This window comes from Lepus europaeus, unplaced genomic scaffold (assembly GCF_033115175.1).
Source record: "Lepus europaeus isolate LE1 unplaced genomic scaffold, mLepTim1.pri SCAFFOLD_29, whole genome shotgun sequence".
In the NCBI taxonomy this organism is placed as follows: Eukaryota; Metazoa; Chordata; class Mammalia; order Lagomorpha; family Leporidae; genus Lepus; species Lepus europaeus.
The window spans coordinates 8,027,217-8,046,894 of record NW_026909167.1 but is presented as its reverse complement, the minus strand read 5'-3'; the positions used below and the strand labels follow the sequence as shown (position 1 = coordinate 8,046,894).

Below are 19,678 nucleotides of genomic sequence, written 5' to 3'. Positions count from 1 at the left end.
CTCCTCTGCCTTTGCGCGCCTCCCGCCAGGGTCACCACCCAGCAGTGGTGTCTGCAGAGCACAGAGCGAGTGGCGCCCACACGCCCTGCGCTGCTCCACAAGCTGGGCCCGGCTGCCCTGGATGCTGAGGTGGCGGACTGGAAAGCTGCTGGTCTAGCGCGCCCAGAGTGGAGATCCTCGTACCCACGCAGGCCGTACACTCTCAGCCCGTGCGCGATGAGGCGCTGAAGCAGCCGCTGGCGCTGCGGGGCCGCCCCCAAGGACGAGAAAGCGGCCTGGCTGAGGGCGGGGGACGCCGGCTTGCTGGAGTAGAGGGGCGGTGGGTTCATGGCGCAAAAAACGTTCCCTGCCTCTCTCCCTGCTCCCTGGCCCTGGACTAGGCAGTCCAGCCCCCACCTCTCCTATTCCACCACCACTGCCTCCTCCATGGGCAATGACAGCAGCTGGCCTGGCTGGTGGAGCCCGAGCAGCAAGCAAGACCCGTAGTACTGTGAGCTCTGCGGAAGATGCAGAACCTGCTGTGCTGCAGCCACAGCACCAGCGCCAGGATTGGAACAAGCAGGAGCTCCTGTGCCGGGGCCAGAGGGCGCCTCTGGACGTGGGGCAGGCTCGCACCAGCACCCTGGCCATTCCCACAACACCGCGGCCCAGGGCCGGTGGGGCCAGAGCCCGAGAGGCCAGGAGATGCAGCCAAGGCCTTTGCTGCGTCCCGCCTCGCGCAAACCCGGGCCTCCAGGGCCTGGCCGCTGCAGCAGAGGTGGAGCCAGGGAAGGAGGAACCGCTGACCCGCCATCGCTGTATCAGGAGAAGGCGAACCTGTCTGTACCCGCTTAGCCCATGCTCAGTGAGGGCCTAAGCCATAGGTGTGGTCTGCAGCCCAAAGGGCCGAGGAAGCTGCTTCTGGCGCTGCCTTGCATGAACAAGCGTGGCATCTGTGTAGTGGACGACTTCCTGGACAAGATAGGTGACGAGATGTGCGCCCTGCACTGCACAGGCAGGTTCACAGATGGCCAGTTGGTTAGCCCGAAGAGCAACTCCTCCTAGGACATCAGAAGGGATAAGATCACGTGGATCTAGGGCAAGAAGCCCGGCTGTGAAACCACTGGGCTGCTGATGAGCAGCATGGACAACCAGATCCGCCACTGTAACGAGAAGCTGGGCAACTACAAAATCAATGGCCAGACGAAAGCCATGGTTGCCTGTTATCCAGGCAATGGAACAGGTTATGTGTGGTATGTTGATAATCCAAATGGAGATGGGAGATGTGTGACATGTATATATTATCTTAATAAAGAGTGGGGTGCTAAGGTAAGTGGAGGTATACTTCGAATTTTCCAGAAGGCAAAGCCCAGTTTTCTTTCTTTTTTTTTTTTTTTGACAGGCAGAGTGGACAGTGAGAGAGAGAGAGACAGAGAGAAAGGTCTTCCTTTGCCGTTGGTTCACCCTCTAATGGCCGCCGCGGTAGCGCGCTGCGGCCAGCGCACCGCGCTGTTCCGATGGCAGGAGCCAGGTGCTTCTCCTGGTCTCCCATGGGGTGCAGGGCCCAAGCACTTGGGCCATCCTCCACTGCACTCCCTGGCCACAGCAGAGAGCTGGCCTGGAAGAGGGGCAACCGGGACAGGATCGGTGCCCCGACCGGGACTAGAACCCGGTGTGCCGGCGCCGCAAGGCAGAGGATTAGCCTGTTGAGCCACGGCGCCGGCCGCCCAGTTTTCTGACATTGAACTCAAATTTGATAGACTGCTATTTTTCTGGTCTGACCCTCGCAGCCCTCATGAAGTACAACCACCATATGCCGCAAAGGACACAATAACTGTTGGGTATTTTGATGCAGATGAGAGAGCAGGAGCTAAAGTAAAATATCTAACAGGTGAAAAAGGAGTGAGGGTTGAACTCAATAAACCTTCTGAGTCAATCAGTAAGTATGTCTTATACAGCCTCTCATCCAGCAATACCCTTGGTTCACGACAATAATTGTTGACACTGTTTGTTAACTTGTGAATGTAAGTAAATGGGATAAAGAAAAATAGACAACCAGTGAGCATTTTAATAAGGAAAAGATAGAACTGTTTTATGTTGCATCAAAGCAGAAGATTTCACTGCTGTGGCTTTGTACTGCATGATCCACTCAGAATCTGTGATTGCTTATGGGAAGAAGGTAAGCTGTCAGTGGAAAATGGTTTTTACATCTGGACATGAAATAAGTGCCCTGTGTAAAATTTTTTCATTCCTATATTTTGTCTGATCTGTCATCTTGCTGAGTTATTTCATATCTCCCTTTTTAATATCAAGTTTGAATTTGGGGTAATTTTTGTATGATTTTGTATGATTAGGTACAATTTATCAAAACTGAATTGAGAAAAAATTACAGTATTATTTCTTAATCTATTTTTGTAAACCTCTTCATACTATTAAATTTTTGCCCTAAAAGACCTCTCAAAATGATGGTTGCTAGTGGCTGATGATTAATTAATTTTCTTTTCATTTAAAATAAGAAAAGGGGCACTTTACCAATGGAAACATCAGATTTTTTGTAGTCCTATCTTGGTCTAATTTGGGTTCTTAAAGATTGCTGCTGTCATGTTTTGACATTGTTAATAATGAACCCTAACATTGAAACAGTCACTGTTTATTACCAGTAACTTCAGTTCATGTTTTATAAGGAAAAATACACTGTAAGAAGGATTTATCCTTTCAAGTTTTTTTTTTCTTTAACAAAATGCACTAAATGAATTTGGGATTATCCTCAGCATCAAGTTCTTGAGATAAATGTTTTCTACGGCTTTCCCTTTTGCTTTCCAATTGATTATACTTTCAAATTTATTGTTTTCTTCCTAATACTATAAACCATCTGATTTTCAGATCAGAACTCTGTTTCTTTTGAAGAACATCAGGGGGTGATTATATTTCCATTGAGAAGGAAACGTGTTTTCACAGACTTGATGTTCAGTGAGTCTTCAGACAGCTCTTGAGACATTGCCCAAATGTGACGCCAGCCTTCTTGTCAGTACTGAAAGGTGTATGCCTAGTTTAGAAAAATGAACAAGTGCAAAACCAGATTATTTTATTTTTTTATGTTTTTGTAGTTTTATTTTTTATATTTGAGAAAAAGAAGGAACATTTTGTAATCACATAAGGCCTCTCAGACTTCTATTACTTAATGAACGAGTGGAGATAGATATCTTAGAGTTCACTCTCCTAAGCTCTTTAGCAAAGAGCCCTTACCAATTTATGTTTCTAACCCCCTTCTTCAATCTTCTTTGCCAAAATCTGAGTATACAGAAACATTTATATATATTTCTTTTTTTAAAAGATTTACTTTAGTCAGAGTTATTTATTTAGTCAGAGTTACACAGAGAGAGAAGGAGAAGCAGAGAGAGAGAGAGGTCTTCCATCTGCTGGCTCACTCCCCAATTGGCTGAGCTGATCTGAAGCCAGGAGCCAGGAGCCTCCTCCAGGTCTGCAGGGACCCAAGGACTTGGGCTATCTTCTACAGCTTGCCCAGGCCATAGCAGAGAGCTGCATCAGAAGTGGAGCATCCAGAATTTGAACCGGTGCCCATATGGGATGCTGGCACTGCAGGCAGTGGCTTTACCTGCTATGCCACAGTGCTGGCCCCTCTATGTATTTCAATTTATAGCAGTTTTAGCATCTATATAGTTTGTATGCAATTAGAGACCTTTTCTATGGAAAACTCAGTAATTTTTATTAAAAGATTGCTATTATTCATGTGTAATACGAAAAAAAATATTTAGTGAAACTGACAGTATGAATTTAGAATGGGATTAAATATTCTATATTGTGTTCTCACATAGGAGAACCTGCAGGAAAAAAAGTGGTAGTTTATTGTTTTTCCTTGCTCATGTTCAGCTTTGTCCACTTGCTCCTCCAGATGATAACGTAACATCTCTACAGTAAGTGCCTCTCTGCCAGCCCGACCTGGGAGAACAAGTTATCCTTGACATCTGGTCTATAGTGCAGTGCACTGCCTTGGGCCACAACTCAAAAGCACTGTCATTTTTAGGGTTAGTAGAAATTGTTTTAGGTAGACTGAAGTCTGTTAAGCATAGCCTTTTCATTTGGGAGCCCCTGCTCAAATGCGTGTATCTTTGCAGTTGTATACTTATCATATACAACTATCCATTGGTTGTGCTTGGTAGGCAGATCTTAGATTGTATATTTTTGCAAAAGTTTATATACTTTCATGGAGATCAGTATGAAAATATCAAGAAATTGGGATAGCCATTTCTTTTAATATTCACTGAAACTATTTGATGTTAGTGGGATCATTAACTTGTCCCCGAGCAGGACTATATTTAAAACTAAATTGAAAATGGTTTGTGGCCTATATGTGTTTATTTCTAGTTAAAGATAATTCTTCACAGTGCTTATTTTTATTCAACACATTAACCAGTTGTAAAACAGAACTTTATCAATAGTAGGCAAAGAATTTCAGGGTTCCTATATAGACAAGACTATAAAGTCATAATTTGGAAAGCAGTGTTTCATTATGAAATAGCTCTCAGGGTGCTTGTAAAGCTAATCTAATTAAAAAGATGTATAAATGTTCTTGAAATATATTGAATGGTTCCTAGATAAAATTCTGGCATGACACCCCTCCATTATAGCAAGTTACTTAAAAGAAAAACAAAAAGCCAACCATTTAAATGTTCTGTAAATGGTCTGAAAGTCATACAGCAAATAAAAGAAAAATAGTTACTGAAGAAGGTCTTCTAAGAATCAGGAAGAGCATGGAGATCCAGTGGTATTTGAATCCAGACCTCCTCTCTCCCTCCCATCAGTGAAATGGGAACTCTATTTCAGACACATGGAGACAAGAGCATGAGGCTTCCTCTCCCAGCAGTTGGCTGGCGAGTATTCTGAGTGTGACAAGACATGCTCATTTTTTCTCCTTCCACAGGTACCTGCTGCTGGTCATATGTTATATTGAGTGCAACTGAGAGGTGTGCTTCTGACCTCATTTGTTGATGGGGACTCTACATTGTGCATAAGAACACTTAGATACCATCATCAGTTGCATGTAATGTTTACAATAGGAAGATTTCTCAAAATAGTAGATTTGCGGTCGCTATGGATTGGAGGGATGAGCATATAGTTAAGAAAAAGTTAAAAGGCACTAAATTTGGGGGGATTTTGCACTTTAATAAAATTGGCAACTTTTTTACACAAAAGACATAATTTCCATCTTTAAAAATGTTTTTAAAATTATATTTAAATTTCACAATTTCATGTATTTTCATATATAGAGATTTAGGAGCATAATGATACTTCCTACCATACCCTCCCTCCCACCCATGCTTCAACAATTCCTCCTCCCTTTCATATTCCCACTCTTAATTTTTACAAAGATCTAATTTCTGTTTACTTACTGATTGCATGGTTAACTTTAAACTAAGTAAGAGTTCAACAAACAGTATGAAAAAACAAAACAAAACACTGTTCCTCAACAATTGAGACAAGAACTGTAAACAACATCAAGTCTCAAAATGTCCATTTCACTCCAACACATTACATTTTGGGCACTTTATTAATTACCCCAGGTTGGGAAAAACATATATCTATCTTTTGGGGATGGGCTTATTTCACTAAGTATAATGGTGTGCAGAGGAATCCATTTTGTAGCAAAGGACAAGATTTCAATTTCTTTTTATAACTGAGTAGTGATCCATAGTGTATATATACCATAATTTCTTTATCATGTCATCAGTTGATGGCCATCTGGGTCAATGCCATATCTTAGCTATTGGGAATTCAGCTGCAATGGATCTGGGGGTACAGATAACTCTTTCATATGCTGATTTCATTTCATTTGGGTAGATTCCTAGGAGTGAAATTAGTAGGGTATATTGCAAATTTATTTTCAGATTTCTGAGGTATTGCCCTACTGTCTTTCACAATGGATCTAACCAGTTTACATTGGATTAAGTTACCCCTTTTTCCCCACATCGCACCAGCATTTGTTCTTTATAGGTTTCTGTATGAGAGCTGTTCTAACTGGGATAAGGTGAAATCTCATTGTGGTTTTGATCTGCATTTCCCTGATGGCTAATGATCCTAAGCATTTTTTCAAGTGTCTGTTGGACATTTAAATTTCCTCTCTTGAAAAATGACTATTCAAGTCCTTTATCCAATTCTTAACTGGATTGTTTTGTTGTTGAATTTTCAGTAGCTTAGTTTGCAAACATTTCTTCCCATTAAGTTGGTTGTCTCTTCACTTTTCTGAGAGTTTCTTTTGCAGTGCTGAAGCTTCCCAGCTTGATGTAATCCCATTTGTCAATTTTGGCTTAGATTGCCTCTGCTTCTAGGTTCTTTTCCAAGAAGTCTGCCTATGCCAATATCTTGCAGTGTTTCCCTAATGTTCTCTAGTTATTGGATGGTATCAGGTCATAGATTTAGGCATTTGATCCATTTTGAGTGTATTTTTGTGTAAGGTGTAAGGTAGAGGTCTTGTTTCATACTTCTGCAAGTGGAGATCCCAACTTCCCAGCACCATTTGTTGAAGGGCCTGTCTTTCTCCAGGGATATATTTTAGCTCCTTTGTCAAAAATAAGTTGGTTGTAGATGTGTGGGTTGATTTCTGGAGTTCCATTCTGTTCCATTGGTCTGAACATCTATTTTTGTGCCAGTACTAGGCTGTTTTAATCATAACTACCCTGTTGTGTGTCTTGAAATCTGGTATTTTGATGCCTCAGGCTTTGCTTTTGTTGTATAACTTTGTTTTAGCTATTTAGGGTCACTTTTGTTTCCACATGAATTTTAGAATCATTTGCATAGAATGGGAATAGGAAAGGGAGAAGGTAGAAAGGTGGAAGTGTCGGTAGGAGGGCAGTTACAGTGGGAGAATCATTATATTTCTGAAGTTGTATTTTTAAAAAGCATGAAGTTTATACTCCTTAAATAAAAGGTTTCTGGGATGGGGCCAGCACTGTGGCACAGCTGGTTAATGCCCTGGCCTGAAGTGCTGGCATCCCATATGGGTGCCATTTCTAGTCCCAGCAGCTCCACTTCTGATCCAGCTCTCTGCTGTGACCTGTGAAAGCAGTGGAAGATGGCCCAAGTTTTTGGGACCCTGAACCCGCATGGGAGACCCAAAAGATGCTCCTGGCTCCTGGCTTCAGATCGGCCCAGTTCCAGCCATTGCAGCCAATTGGGGAGTGAACCATCGGATGGAAGACCTCTTTCTCTCTAACTCTCCTCTCTGTGTAACTCTGAGTTTCAAATAAATAAATAAACTTTTAAAAAAGAATTATTTGCATAGATCTGAGAAGGATGTTCTTGGTATTTTTATTTGGATCACTAAATATGCCTTCTATTCCATTCTCTGTTTCCACACCTTCAGGAACTCCTAAGAACTATATGTTGGGTTGTTTGATAGTTTCACATAAATCTCCTACACTATTTTTAAGTGTTCCAATTTCTTCTCTTTTTTTTGGTATGACATTTTCTAATTATTTCTTCTCCTTCCTCTCCTCCTCCTTGTCTTCCTCTTCTTCCTCCTCCTCCTCTTCCTCCTCCTTCTTCTTCTCCAAATATTTGTGTTCTAGCTTGGATATTCTTTCTTCTGCCTTACAAGTCTGTTGTTAAGGGTTTCCACTAGACTTTTATTGAATCTATTGAATTCTTAATTTCTAATATTTCATTTTGATTATTCTTTTAAAATCTCAATTTCACAAGAAAAATTTTCTTTCACGTAATGCATGGCTTTCTTTAATTCATGGATTTGCTTCTGATTTCTTTTGAGTAATCCTATGATTAATTTTTTGAATCCAATTTCCAGAATTTCATTGATGTCTTAATTTTTACATTTTAATGTTGATGTGTTGTGTTCCTTTTGTGGAGGATGTCATGTTGTGTTCTTTATTCTTGTTTCTTGAATTGAATTTCTGCATATATTTTAGGCATTTGTGGATATACTTCTGTTTTTTTTTTCTGATGGCTTTTATCTTTGAAGTATGCTTTGTGGCTTAGTGGAATGCTTCCACTTTCTGTGAATGTCCAGAGGTGTGTGCTGGGTGTGGCCAGGGAGCTGTGGTCAATGCCCTAGCATGGTGCGAGTTACCAGGGTAAGTCCATGTTGGATGAGGTAGATCCTCTTGTTAACAGAAGGGAGTGAATGGTTACCTCTGTTGGTGTGATCACAGCCTCATCTACTCTCCTCCAAGTTGATCAGCGCTCAGGTGTTAGCCCACAGTGGGCACAACACTCATCTGCACCCATGTATGAACCACAGAAATGATCTGCACAGTCCTCACTCCAAGCACGGTTCCTACTGCAGTGGCCTGTCCCAGGTCACCACATAGGTCTGCGCATGTGGAACCACACACAGTGATTTCTCAGAGGCCCAGATACATGCTGTACCCTCTCATGCAGCCAGAGTGTCCTCACAGCCTCAGCACACAAGGATCCTGTAGTTGCTGGGTGCAGTGAGTCTGCTTCACCTCTCCACCTGTCCAGTCCACAGAGAGGTAGACTTTTTCCTGAATCCACTGTCTGTTGGAGTTCAGCCTAAGTGGCTTGAGCCCCAGAGCCTGTGGTATGTTAGGAGGCTGGGAGTGCCTCACAGTCTCAAGTGGGTGCCCAGCTCCTTGTCAATCCTTGCAGCCAGGCTCAAAGAAGGTGGGGACCTTGGATTTTTTCTTCTGCTAGAATCTCTAGATCACATGCATACAGAAGAGCCACTGGCCAACTGTTGCCATCTCCCTGTCACTGCCATGAGTCAGGGCACTACTTTTTGAGATAGTAAAAACATTCTAAACATGGCATTCATTATGGTTGCATATTTCTTAAATCCCCTGAACTTTACACTTTCAATGTAATAATATGGCAAGTTAATTATACTCATATATAATATATATTTTGGGAAATTTATGATTCTTAATAATTTTGAAATGTGTATATTTAATTATTTCACTTTTTGTGTGTGATACTAACACACTAATATTCAAGATTCCAGGCTACATAAAATGTAACTTCCCTTATGTATAATACATATAGATAGCTAGATACAGATAGATAGATATGGCTATAAATGAATGAGAAAATGTCTGCATCATGTAAACTGAATTAATAATAATAATATTTAATTCAGGGGGAAGGTCCTCAATAGATTGTTGGTGAAGGTGATGTTAATCTCATCTATGTCTGTTTCTAAAGAATGCATTTAAAGCATAAATAGAAAGCTCAACAAGATCAGATACATGAGGTGCATAACTGTATATTCTCATTAGTTATCAGTAAAGGATTGACCTCTGCTCTTAATCCTAAGGGAATCCTTAATTAGTGAATTCTACTCTCTTTTCATTATTCTCTTTATTTTTTGCTATAGGGACAATATTATTCATTCTTCTGCATTCAGTACAAATTAATTATTAGAACTCCTCTTACTGACTAGGTGATCAAAATTAAGAACTCCAGTCATTACATGGAAGGTATGACTATGATGCAGAGAGAGGAAGTGAGGTGCAAAATGATTAGTCAATAATTGGCTGTGGCCTTTCCACTTTCTCTCTTTAATGCAGATCGCTATGGAATCCACATCTCAAATTGTAAAATGTCCTGCTGACAATGACAGGTGATCACTATTACAGGAACAATAATTCTTGTGAGCAGATATTAGGACCTACTACTCCATGATGACTTTCTAGTTTTTTTTTTGATCTCTGCAATCCATTTTCTATTTAAATCGGTGTGACCCTAATACCTAAGAATTTAGGGTACACAAAATTTGCTTCTTTGGTCTGAGGTGGAGGTACTTAGGGTAGAAATCTCAAAGCTTAAGTCTCTTAATCTGCAGAATATAGTCATTGATAGGACGTTGCAGCATCTAAGAGGATACAAGAATTTGAATAGTACATTTCATACTCCTATCCATAGAGAAAATGATTAATGGCTGTGAACCAAGAATCATCATCCCCATTACATTCCCACTGAATTTCTCTTCAACTGTATCACAGCATCCATGCCCATTCTCAATAGGACAGGAGTAGAAGTAGCATCAGGAGCTCCATGAAACTCATATATTCACCTCTTTGCCTTGTTTGTGGCAAAATCCAGCAGATGGATAACAAGATTCTGGTCAAGTTCTTTAAAAAAGTATTAAAGTTTTGTTACATATGTTGAGAGGAAGGCAAATGGACAGATGGTTGGCTGGATTTCAGATACTTCTGGATAAGCCAATATCAGAGAGTCAGCTTTTAAATTTGCACAATAAATTTTGAATGTATTTGCCCCATTGCTCAGGTATATTATGGAAATAAATGGACTAGAGTAATTTCCCAACTGTGGGAAATTATCCATATATAATTCACAAAATATTTCAGTAGATGAGATCAATCATCATTTTAAAAATTGAGAAAAGAGCTGCCAAAATAATGCCATTTCTTCTTTAAGTGTTTCAAATTACGATAGAATCCCTGGTGTGTTGCCATCCCATGTGGACATGCTTGGACCTTTGTTACTCTACTTCCAATCCAGTTCCTGGATCATGTGCCTGTAAAAGCAATGGATGATGGCCCAACTGCCCCCCATGTTGGAGGCCCAGATGAAGCTCTTGGCTTCAGCCAGGCCAGCCCTGACCATGTAGCCTTATCTGCAATGAACCAGTGAATGGAAGATTCATATTCTCTCTCTCTCTCACCTTCTCTCTCTCTAACTCTGCCATCATTCCTTCTTCTCTCCCTCTCCGCCTTTAAAATAAATCAAATAAACCTATGAAAATAGTTAAAATGTGAGATTTTTCCTACTTAAATATTTGTAATGAGAAGACATGGGTTCTATAATCACTATACAATTATTGGAACCAACGAAGACGGTAAAATTAGTGACCATTACCAAATACTTCTTACATTTGAATTTCTCCATTAATAGAACAATTATTTCAAATGTGAATTTGTCAAATCAAGAATTTAATAAGCAACCAGAATTTCATAGGGGTGTCATATGTATAGAGATGAGTTCTCATGCATCCCCTCTGCTTTCCAAGAGTCTATTTATACAGGAAATATATGGATAACCCTTCTTGTTTCCTAATGGGGGGTTGAAAAATCCTGTGGAAAATGTAGCCACACCTTTCCATTACCTTATCAAAATAGGACCATGGGAAGGCTTTTCTGGGCTACTTCTAAGCAGGTTCTGATTCCACCCACTTGTACCATCTTTTCAAAATTGCTAACCATAGAGCTTTCCTGATGTTGCTCCACCACTCAGGCTGGCATCTGTGCTTGTGAATGTTTGTGTGAGAGTAACAGAGAATATCTGAGATTCAGTGTAATCCAAGGAGTAGGACAGGTGTCTCCTCACTTGGTGTTAGCAAAATCTTCCATCCCTCAGGTCAGGTCTATTCTGGGCTGGAAGGAGACATTACTTTAAATCCACAGGTATGGGGGTAGGGATGATGTGACTCAGGCTGTGCTTCTGAGGACTGATTCTCAGCTTGTAGTGCACAACCAGAAGGCCACTGTGTGCATCTCAGTATGCAAAAGATGGTTCCAGATGCTCTGTGAACAATGTGGCTGGTTCAACATGGCAATGGATGTGCAGACCATGTGATTTGGGAGGGATGTGATGGTGTAATATTAGTTCCTGGAAGTCAGTTCCAGATGCTTTGTACAGTGTGCCTGATCCACTGTGACTACAGGATGGTATTAGGTATGTGGACCAAGAGTGGTGGAAGTTGCATGGGGTTGAATCTAGGTTGTTGTTCTGTCACAGTATACTCATCTCTAAGATGAGAATACTGACAATACTAGCAAAATGTCCCTAAATTCTAAGAGAAATCATTGTGAAATGTGTGCCAGCTGCCTCTTGCTACATGGAAGTTGTATTTGTAGGGTTTCATGTTGTCTCTTCAAGTGAAGCTTCTGGTTCCCTCCTGCACTGTGTTACCTGTCTAGTCCTTCTAGTTTGAATTTACATCAGTTTATACAAGATCTATTTTCTAAGAATAGGAAGTTATACAAGGGAAATTTGGGTGCTGGATAATATTTTTATTTCCCATTGAAAAACTTAGTTTATATTGCATGAAAAACAGAGCTCCATAAATAGAAATTGTCTCTGAAAAAAACAACCATCTCACTGGACTTTTTTTTCTTAGTGTTTCAGAGTAGGGCCAAAATAAGCCATGACTTGTGTCAATCCTAGCTTTATTTGGCCCAAGGAGTTACAGAACAGACTGACCAGAATGAACATGACTTGATTGATGCTACCTTGCCTTGTCCATAGGTTATCAAAGACTGGTGACATTGAATTATTTGGACCAACTTTCACAAGGGAGGTGTAATGTGTTGAGGAGGACTGACTAGAGTCTATGAAATATTACTTATAAGCAGGGTCTTGAGCATGGGGACTATGATGCTGTAAGTCTATGATTTGAAATAAGAAATTTAGACTGTATGAGATTTTAACTGCTAATAAGTTTCTTGAAATATTTATAAAATATAATACAGTGTACACATGTAAGTAAAAATTTAAAACATGGAGATATGATCTTCAGACAATTTCTTTGTGGAATTCACATAACCTCTTCATGCCAGTAGCTTTAGTAAGAGCCAACTGATTTGCACATATAATGTTTATGAAAACATCTACATGTGACTGTAAAGTTGTACTGATTTTGTCATGCAGTTTATTTCTGACCTACTCACAAATATGTATAAGCATTTGTTGTATGAATACTCAAAAAACTTACTGGATTAGAAAAGAATAATTTGATTTATAAATCAGTTTACATTTTGGGGTGGGCTTAGCTGAGAGTTCTTATGATCAGTCTAGGTTCACAAATAAGGTTTTAGCCATCTCGTACCTTGATTGAGTCTGGTGTCTTAAAGATGACTTCATTCACATGTCTGGTGATTTGTTCTGGCTCTAACATATTCTCTCTTTCTCCAAGAGGCAGGCCCCAAGTTTCTTCACAAGATCACTGTGTCAAAAAAGGAGAACTATTAGACACATACTTCTAAAACCCATGCTTGTGTCATATTTTCTGATATCCCATTGGCTAAAACAAATGAAATGGGAAAATCAAGGGTTATTGTCAGGAATAACTGTGAGGGCATGGGTAAATGAAGTGTCATTTGAACCATTATGGAGATGTGTACTACAATAAACATCTACTTTGAACATTTTCCTTAAAGTTCTAGGCAAAAATGTGAGATAACAAGATGCATAATTTCTTTTTTTAACTTTCATTTAATAAATATAAATTTCCAATGTACAGCTTATGGATTACATTGGCTCCCTCCCATAACCTCCCTCCCACCCACAACCATCCCATCTCCTGATCCCTCTCCCATCCAATTCACATCAAGATTCATTTTCAATTGTCTTTATATACAGAAGATCAACTTAGCATATACTAAGTGAAGATTTCAACAGTTTGCACCCACACAGAAACACAAAGTGTAAAGTGCTGTTTGAGTATTAGTTACCATTAATTCATATAGCACAACACATGAAGGACAGATATCCTACATGAGGAGTATGTGCACAGTGACTCCTGTGGTTGATTTAACAATTGACACTCTTATTTAAGGTGTCAGTAATCACCCGAGGCTCTGTTTTTCCTTTTTTTCATTTATTAAAATTTTATTTAATGAATATAAATTTCCAAAGTACAGCTTATGGATTACAATGGCTTCCCCCTTCCCATAACTTCCCTTCCACCCGCAACCCTCCCCTTTCCCGCTCCCTCTCCCCTTCCATTCACATCAAGATTCATTTTCAATTTTCTTTATATACAGAAGATCAGTTTAGTATATATTAAGTAAATATTTCAACAGTTTGCCCCCATATAGCAACACAAAGTGAAAAAATACTGTTAGAGTCCTAGTTATAGCATTAAATAACAGTGTACAGCACATTAAAGACAGAGATCCTACATAATATATTTTTAAAAAATTAATTAATTTTCTATGCCATTTCCAATTTAACACCAGGTTGTTTTTTCATTTCCAATTATCTTTATATACACAAGATCGATTCAGTATATAATTAGTAAAGATTTCATCAGTTTGCACCCACACAGAAACACAAAGTGTAAAAATTCTGTTTTAGTACTAGTTATAGCATCACTGCACATTAGACAACACATTAAGGACAGATCACACATGAGATGTAAGTACACAGTGACTCCTGTTGCTGACTTAACAATTTGACACTCTTGTTTATGGCATCAGTAATCTCCCTAGGCTCTAGTCATGAGTTGCCAAGGCTATGGAAGCCTTTAGAGTTTGCCGACTTTGATCTTATTCTGCTAGGGTCATAGTCAAAGTGGAAGTTCTCTCCTCCCTTCAGAGAAAGGTACCTCCTTCTTTGATGGCCCCGTTCTTTCCACTGGGATCTCACTCGCAGAGATATTTCATTTAGGTCTTCTTCTTTTTTTTTTTCTTTTCCATGGTGTCTTGGCTTTCCATGCCTACAATAGTCTCATGGGCTCTTCAGCCAGATCCAAATGCCTTAAGGGCTGATTCTGAGGCCAGAGTGTTGTTTAGGACATCTGCCATTCTATGAGTCTGCTGTGTATCCCACTTCCCATGTTGGATCCTTCTCTCCCTTTTTGAGTCTATCAGTTAGTATTAGCAGACACTAGTCTTGTTTATGTGATCCCTTTGACTCTTGGGCCTATCAGATTCATCAATTGTGAACTGAAATTGATCACTTGGACTAGTGAGATGGCATTGGTACATGCCACCTTGATGGTATTGTATTGGAATCCCCTGGCACATTTCTAACTCCATCATTTGGGGCAAGTCCTATTGAGCATGTCCCAAATTGTACATCTCCTCCCTCTCTTTTTCCACTCATATTTAACAGGGATCACTTTTCAGTTAAGATTTAAACACCTAAGAATAATTGTGTGTTAATTACAGAGTTCAACCACTAGTACTAGAACAACAACAACAACAACAACAAATACTAAAAAGGATAAAGTATTACATTGTACATCTAGAGTCAGGACAAGAGCTGATCAGGTCATTGTTTCTTATAGTGTCCATTTCACTTCAACAGGTTTCCCTTTTGGTGCTCAGTTGTCACCGATCAGGGAAAACAAATGATATTTGTCTCTTTGGGACTGGCTTAATTCACTCAGCATGATGTTTTCCAGATTCCTCCATCTTGTTGCAAATGACCGGGTTTCATTGTTTGTTACTGCTGTATAGTATTCTATGGAGTACATGTCCCATAATTTCTTTATCCAGCCTACTGTTGATGGGCATTTGGGTTGGTTCCAGGTCTTAGCTATTGTGAATTGAGCTGCAATAAACATTAATGTGCAGATGGCTTTTTTGTTTGCCAAATTAATTTCCTTTGGGTAAATTCCAAAAAGTGGGATGGCTGGGTTATATGGTAGGGTTATATTCAGCTTTCTGAGGAATCTCCAGATTGACTCCATAGTGGCTTAACTAGTTTGCATTCCACCTGCATGCCACTCTGACAATGAAGGTGGTATTTTTAGAGTTTCCAGAGTTGTATTTTTAGGAAAATCAATTGCTGTTCATTTAAACTTCATTATTCAATTCTTCAGTCATTTACCAAAACATAAATTGTAGTCAAACTCAAAGACTCTTCTCTATTCTTTGTCTTACTTGAGCCATCTGCCATGTTCAAAATATTGATGTACTTGGGGTGGAGAAGGGAGACAGAGTGAGGGAGACATATAAAGAGCTCCCATCCACTGGTTCACTCCCCAAATAAGACAGACTGAATCCAGGAGCTGGATTGGAACAGGAGCAGCCAGAACTAGAACATGCAGAGCATTAACCTACTGCGCCATGGCTCCAGCCGGCCCCTATTTTTTATTTTTAATGTGGTGTATTAGAGTGTTCCTTTGGTTACCCATTCATCCCTCTCTGCAATTCTTGGCAGATTTTTGCCTCTGTGTTCTGACACTCCTGTTTCTTCCCAGCTTTGGGTCACAGGTATAACTACATGTTGAATGTTTCTTTGTGGTTATACAAAAGCTCAATACATCTAAAATAGAGTCATAGTCTGCATTCCACTCTTACATTCATATAGGTAATATGAATCTCACAACTAGCCTTGACTGATATCACAAAAGTGGGATTTTTTTGTCCTGGCATCTTTGATCAGTCTGAGGTCTAATCAGATTAGACAGCTACTTCTGTCTTTTTGTTTTCACATTATTGTCATGCATACATGCAGTGTATATAAAGGAAGAGCTGTTGTTCAATTACTAATACTGTAGGGTTTTTCATATAAGAAATATCATTGCTGACAAAAAACCCAGAAGGTATTTTAGCACATTAATAATATTTTAGTCTCCTCCTCCTACCAGCTGTGCTAAAAGCTAGTGGATGTGGTGACAGTGGAAGAAAGCATTCAGGAGTTAGGGGGTACATAGGACAAGAGTCAAGAGAAATATACAAAAAGAACAGAGACAGGAAACACAGCTTTTAATATTTTTTATCTAGGGTGGGCATTTTGCATAGTTAAGATGGTTTGGGGGTTACCTGCTTCCCAGATTGGGGAGTGTGGGTTTGAATCCTATATTAATTTATGATTCCATCTTTATATTAATACAGACCATGAAAGGCAGCAGATGATGACTGAAGTGCTTGACATCCTTCTATCTACATGGAAGTCCCAGTTGACTTCCAGGCATCAGACTTTTGCAGAGCCTTGGCTGTTGTGGGCATTTGTGGAGTGAATAGACAGATAGCATGTCTCTGTATATCTGTGTGTCCATCTCTCCCTGCCTTAGTAGCAAAAGTACATTAATTAGGCAAAGATTTTTGCTGAAATTTGAGATGTTAACTTTGCTCTTTCATAATTTTGATAAATATATTGCATCAAATGTTAATATTTGCATTTTTAGTAAATTGCTTCAAAATAATTAACACTCCTCAGATGGAAGACTTTTAAATAGGTTTAAAAATTCTGTTTCTCAGTTGTTATGTCAGTGTATGTAGAGTTTTACTAAGTGAGACACATTCCAGTTTAGGTTCCCAGAAAGCAGATGTTGCTGAGTTGGAGAGCAAAATTATTTTTTGGGACCAAGTCCTATAACTAGATGGGAGAGGAAGTAACATGGGGCAAAGGAAGAAGTTGGAACTGTTATAGAGGCTCTACGATGCTTTACCCCATCAGTAATTAAGTCTGAAACAAGTATGCCTTTTTTTCAATTCTGAACCTTTATACAACCTAACAGCAAACCATCACCCTGTTTCTCAGGAAGGGTAAGACCTCTAGATGACTGCAACAGAGATTGACCTAGAAGGAGGTGACAGCAGGGGGCAGTCCACTGACCTTGGTCTCCATAAGTGAGCAAAAGTCCTATCTTGGTCTGGGCTGCTCAGCTCAGTATCTGTCACATCCTCACATCACATAAGAAAAATATTTGAAGCATCTATTTTTAAAACTTGTTCTCTTCATAACACATGTTCCTTCAAAGGACACTTATTCTCTCTCTTTTTAAAAAGCCATATTTACCTTGAATGAATAGCTTAAGTGTAATTTTTAAATTATCATGTTCAGGGAGTTGCTGTGTTGGAAAGCAATCTAAGACACCTTTCGCAAGCCCTGCATCCCTTATCAACATGCGCTTCAAGTTCTGGCTACCACACTGGCTATACAGCTCCCTGATCATGTACCTGGGAGGCAGTGGATGATGTCTTCTGTAGTTGGGTTTCTGCCACTCACATCAGAGACCAAGATGGAATTCTTAGTTCCTGGCTTTGGGCTGGCTTAGCCCTGGCAATTGGGGGCATTTGTGGAGTGAATTAGTGGATGGAAAATCAGTGTCTCTGTTTCTCTCTGTCTCTCTGCCTCTCTCCCTCCCCTTTCTCCCTCCCCTCTTTCCCCCCCTTTTCATAGAACTATATCTTTAAAAATGATTATTATCTGATTGGTAGTAGGTAGAAAAATAACAATAATTATACTTGCATCAAAAATATCATACTTATTATTTGTTTTTTAAGAAAATTCTGGGATACATGTTTTGCACAGGAGTTAAAATACAGCTTGGGATGCCCACATCTCATATCAGTGTCTGGGATCAAACCCTGATTTGGCTTCCAATTCCAGGTATCTGCTAATGCACATCCTGGGGTGCAGCAGGTAATGGCTCAGGTAGTTGGGTCCCAGCCACCAACATGGGAGACTGGGACTGATGTACAAGCTCTGAGCTTTACCTTGATGGAGCCTTGGCCTTTCATGGAGTGGTGATCAATAGATGTCATTATTGAAGGTGAATCTAGTCAATGTCACAAGCTTAATCTTTGGAGCAACATTGGTATTTTCACATGGAGTACATCCTCATATACTGTAAACATTCTTCTAAGCAATATTTTTCATATGCCCAGGAATGGTCATTATGAATTTCCTTAAATTCTGTCTGTAAGAAGAACACCTATTGGTTTAGATTTATATTGGATGCATTATTTCAGCCATTTTGTTGTAACAGAACTTCTCATTGCATTTTGTAAATAAATAAATGAAACTCTTAATACTGTCATTAACTTTTAGTAAAATTTGTAAAGTACTAGATTAAATGTCTTGAAACACTGCAAAATGGCAAATATAAGTACATACATAAATAATTTTTAAGATTTATTTTATTTATTTGAAAGACAAAATTACAGAGAGAGGTAGAGACAAAGAGAGAGAGAGAGAGAGGTCTTCCATTCTCATTCATTCCCCAATGGCTGTAACTGCCAGAGCTGAGACGATCTGAAGCCAGGAGTCAGGAGCTTTTTCCAGGTCCCCAGCATGGGTGCAGGGCCTAAGGACTTGGCCATCCCCTGTTGCTTTCCCAGGCACATTAGCAGAGAGCTGGATCAAAAATAGAGCAGCTGGGACTCAAGCTGGTGCCCATATGGGATGCCAGCACTGCAGTCCAGGGCTTTAACCCACTTTTCCACAATGCCAGCCCCAAGTAAATAATTTTTAAAATAAATTTTTGCATATATATTTTTATGATCCTATATGTTGTTTGTACTAAGTTGCATGTTTGTAGCTCCAAAATTACTTGCCACTGTTTCAAACTCATTTAATTGGTATATTCTGCTATTTCACAATCTAAAAATTAGTAGTGAAAAATAGGCTTATGAATCAATCATTAAAATGATTATGGACTAAGACTGTGGTTCATAGTTGAGAGAAAACATTTTCTTGTAATAAAATACATTATGGAACATTGGATATTTTAAGTGCATATTTTAACAGCATTAAATATTTTGCATTACAAAGCAACCTTCAGATACCACCTCAGATTTCTTTTAATTCCCCACAAATAAAACTTTGAATGCATTAAAAGCTAATTCCATGTTTCTCTCCATTACAGACCCTGTGATCACTTCTCTACTCTCTTTCTTGAATTTGTCTACTCATATAAGTGGAGTTATACAATAATTGTACTCTTACTACTGGTCACTTCTATTAGTATTACTTCTTCAAGTTTCTTCCCTTGTCCTGGTACATGTAAAAGTTATAAGATAATTCTTCAATTCCAAATATATTTCATTGTATATTGCTCTCATTTGAACATAACTTTGGGGTTAATCTCCCCTTGTAAGGTATTAGGGCAGGAAAATTAATCTGAATGTGGTGTTTAGAGGTGGTACCTTTGGGATGGGATTAGGATTAGAGATCATCAGAGTGGAACCCTCATGACATGGCTTTTAGAGAATGCAGGATGAGACCA

General features: G+C 39.6%; 1 long non-coding RNA gene and 1 pseudogene across 1 annotated transcript in view; one reads left to right on the top strand and one right to left on the bottom strand.

Moving 5' to 3' along the window:
* The first annotated feature begins 433 nt into the window (after nucleotides 1-433).
* Nucleotides 434-1,974, top strand: LOC133754788 (egl nine homolog 1-like; annotated as a pseudogene).
* An 817-nt stretch (nucleotides 1,975-2,791) lies between these two features.
* LOC133754792 (uncharacterized) overlaps nucleotides 2,792-19,678 on the bottom strand; it is a 49,604-nt gene continuing 32,717 nt past the window's right edge. The window contains exons 2-3 of the long non-coding RNA XR_009865295.1: nucleotides 12,821-12,937; nucleotides 2,792-3,025 (exon numbers count right to left, since the gene is read on the bottom strand). This is a non-coding gene — a long non-coding RNA (uncharacterized LOC133754792). The remainder of the gene's footprint in view (nucleotides 3,026-12,820; nucleotides 12,938-19,678) is intronic.